This window comes from Eurytemora carolleeae, unplaced genomic scaffold (assembly GCF_000591075.1).
Source record: "Eurytemora carolleeae unplaced genomic scaffold, Eaff_2.0 scaffold1733, whole genome shotgun sequence".
NCBI lineage: Eukaryota > Metazoa > Arthropoda > Copepoda > Calanoida > Temoridae > Eurytemora > Eurytemora carolleeae.
Genome location: NW_019397711.1, coordinates 29,894 through 33,397, shown reverse-complemented (window position 1 = coordinate 33,397; position 3,504 = coordinate 29,894). Strand labels below are relative to the sequence as shown.

At 35.5% G+C, this 3,504-nt stretch overlaps 1 protein-coding gene across 2 annotated transcripts in view; it reads left to right on the top strand.

Moving 5' to 3' along the window:
• The first annotated feature begins 1,084 nt into the window (after positions 1-1,084).
• The window catches only part of LOC111715606 (lysosome membrane protein 2), a 20,680-nt gene continuing 18,260 nt past the window's right edge, over positions 1,085-3,504 (top strand). Inside the window, exon 1 of one of the 2 annotated variants that reach the window (XM_023490959.1) lies at positions 1,085-1,149. The gene's annotated coding sequence lies outside the window, so the exon portion shown is untranslated. Of the gene's footprint in view, positions 1,163-3,504 lie in introns of both variants that reach the window. The other variant, XM_023490958.1, reaches the window with a different exon arrangement.

The window sequence follows — 3,504 nt, the reverse complement described above, 5'->3', positions numbered from 1 at the left end:
ATCACCCAGGCGCTAAGAAACTGGCGGAGCTTATCCAGAATGAAGCAGAGGAGAAAGAAAAGGAGGAGGAAAATGGCAGGAAGGGGAAGGAAGAGGAGAAGGACAGGAAAGTAAAGGAAAAGGACAGGAAAGGGAAGGAGAAGGTCAGGAAGCAGGAAGGTAGAAACGATGAGGACAAAAGCAACGAAGAAAAAGATGATTCTAGTGGTGGTAGTTCTAATGACGATGATTCTAGCGACGAAGACACGGTAAAGGAGGATGAAAAAGATCATTCTAGCGACGGAGACACAGTAAAAGAGTACGAGAAAGACCATTCGAGCGACGGAGACACACTAAAGAAGGACAAGAAAGACCATTCTAACGACGGAGACACAGTAAAGGAGGACGATGAAGAACTTTTGGAGAACAGGGTTTTCAAGGCTGTTGTAAAAAATGTAATAATTCACAATGGAACCAATCTCCAGGTTATATTATTCGACCCTGCACGTGATCTTAACATCAACAAGGCCCTGTTTGAGTCTGGTTGTGCTCTACTGCAGCCTGAGCTTAAAGATCTAAAGTTTTCTCACTCCAGAAGGATCCAGAGAGAGTTGAATTTTGTCAGTAAATGTTATTCTAAATTAGCCAATGAAGGTATACCAAGCAAAGATGAGCAGAGAGTTTTCAAGCACTTGGAAAAGACAATTCGTTCTGAAACAGTTGATGTTTGGAAGAATTAGAGAGAATATTTACACATTGTTGTTGTAAACAGTATTTTTTATTTTTTTTTTGTAGTTAATATTTTTCACAACTTGTGATTTGAAGAATATTTTCCAGAAATATTTCATTTTTTTTAATAAATTCTAATCAAAATCATTTAGATTTTTTCTTCTGTTAATTTATCGAAATGATGTTAATTTAAATATATCTTTAGTTCTGACCCTGGCTCTGAACCCCCCCCCCCCCCCCCAAGTTTTTTGTATCGCCCCTGGAGCAGGTGATGCGTGGAGTATAGTAAACAGCTGATAGAACTTTGGACGGACGGGTTCAGTACTAGTAGTGTACACTCTCCGACTCCGTTCTCCAGTAAAGTAATAGTATAAGCTAGGAACAAACCGGTCTTAATAATTTATCAATCTTGCAGCGCGTAATAAACTCTTCAGTGTGAAGGTATTTATAAAAGGTATCGTTTATTTAAAACTGGGAAAAATAGGGTTAAATTAATTTACTGGAATAAGAAATATATTAAATTGTATAAAAATTGGTTTGGTTACTGTGATAAGTGTACTTATAGGGTTTAAGAATCCCGTATTCCTTGTTATACTAGGATACTGTCCCAATCTCTGGTTCTCCTACTTCCTTGTTATAATAGGAAACTATTATAACAAGGAGTAGCCTAACCAACCCCTAGTACTCCTACTCCCTGTTATAATAAGATAGTGGCTCAACCTCAAGTTTTCCTAATCCTTGATGTACTATGATACTGTTCTAACTTATAGTTCTACTACTCCCTGTTATACTATGATACTGTTCTAACCTATAGTTCTACTACTCCCTGTTATACTAGGATATTATCCAAACCTTATTTTTTCCTACACCTTGTTACACTATTTAACTCTCCCAGCCTCTAGTTCTCCTACTCTCTGTTATATTAGGATACTATTCCATTCTCTAGTTTCCCCACTCCTTGCTATACTAGGATACTGTTACATCCTCTAGTTTCCCCACTCCTTCGTATACTAGGATGCCGTCCCAACATCTAATTATCCTACTCCTTATACTAGGATACTGTCCAACATCTAATTCTCCTACTCCTTCTTATACTAGGATACTGTCCCAACATCTAATCTCCTACTCCTTCTTATACTATACTGTCCCAACATCTAATTATCCTACTCCTTCTTATACTAGGATACTGTCCCAACATCTAATTCTCCTACTCCTTCTTATACTATACTGTCCCAACATCTAATTATCCTACTCCTTCTTATACTAGGATACTGCTCCAACATCTAATTCTCCTACTCCTTCTGTTATTAGGATACTGACCCAACATCTAATTCTCCTACTCCTTAATATACTAGGACACTGTCCTAGTTCTCCTAATAATTTTGTATGAGATCTATTTCCCGTTTTTAGAAATAGTATTAGTATACTACGTTTCCAACGTGGCTACTTGGGGTCGTTGAGGAGTCATGGTATTGAACTAGGGTGCGGGTGGGTGGATTATAGGGTGAACCCAGTGTGTAGTCTGGGGGACGGAAGGGGTAACTGCAGTTAGAATTGAGACTGAAGTACACACAAAGGAAATCAAGCTTGAGTGTGTAGTATATACTGTACCCCTAGATGTATACAAGAAACAAGATATCTTTTAATATCTTGAATCCTTATATATTCAGGCTTCATAACCTATTTCAAATGTATGTGGGGTAATCTCTACTTGATTAGAATGATTTGTATACTTGAAGATAGTAGAACACCTATAATATAATATTTCGGAGGAGAAACGGAGTCTTTTTAACTGTTATTTGATGAGCCTGTTTTTAGCAATGATAAGCCAGGAGCTGCCGACCAAAGCAGTGTCGAATGGGATGTTTTGTTTTATCCAATCCTGTCCTTTTAGGATTTTGCCCTATTTTAAGCATTAGTTTTTAATATTAACAACTAGGTATAATAAGCGAGATCGATGATTATTATGTCAGTCTTATCTAAAGTTGTGCTCGGAGGCAAACAGGAAAAAAAATAGACTGAATAATTCGATAGAGTGATTGAAAGAAACCTAATTAATGCCATAGTTAAATGAAACTAAAACCTGGTACGATTTCTATATATATTTTTATGATATTTTCGCGGATTTCAATGATTGTAAATTATAAACAAGATATTATAGTCTTAATGCTTAGTGGATGAACATATATGTAATCACTTAGAGTTTAAACTTGAAGTAAAAAGTTACATTTGAATAAACATTCTGACCTGAAAACTTTAGAATGGTGGATATCGAGATCAATGCTTGATCTCCTCTGTTTCTTAATCTCCAGATTAAATATTGATTGTTCTCCTCTTGTTATTAATCTGCAGATTAATTAACAGATCGGGATTAAGGATATCCCATTCTAAAGTTTTCAGCTCTGGACAAATAGAAGTAGTATGCATATTTTCTCAGTAATAAATTTTGAATTGACGCATTATTATTATTATTATTATAGTCATTAAAGAATCTCATATTTGTGATCAATTTCCATCGCCTATTGAAAATGTATAGGTCCATGCTTAATTAAAATAATATTTACCCCTAGTACACACATTCATGCAAGATGGTGGACTCTACACACTCTACAGCATAAACTACTTACGTCAGCTTTCTGTTTATGTATGTTAAAGTTTTTTAAACAATTTTTAAATGAATTCGCTTATTGACAAAAAAAACATGAATAATTGTTGTGACAAAGACATGATTTATAAGATTTAAACTTTAGCGACTAATCTATGATAAACTCTTCAGTGTGAAGGTATTTATAAACG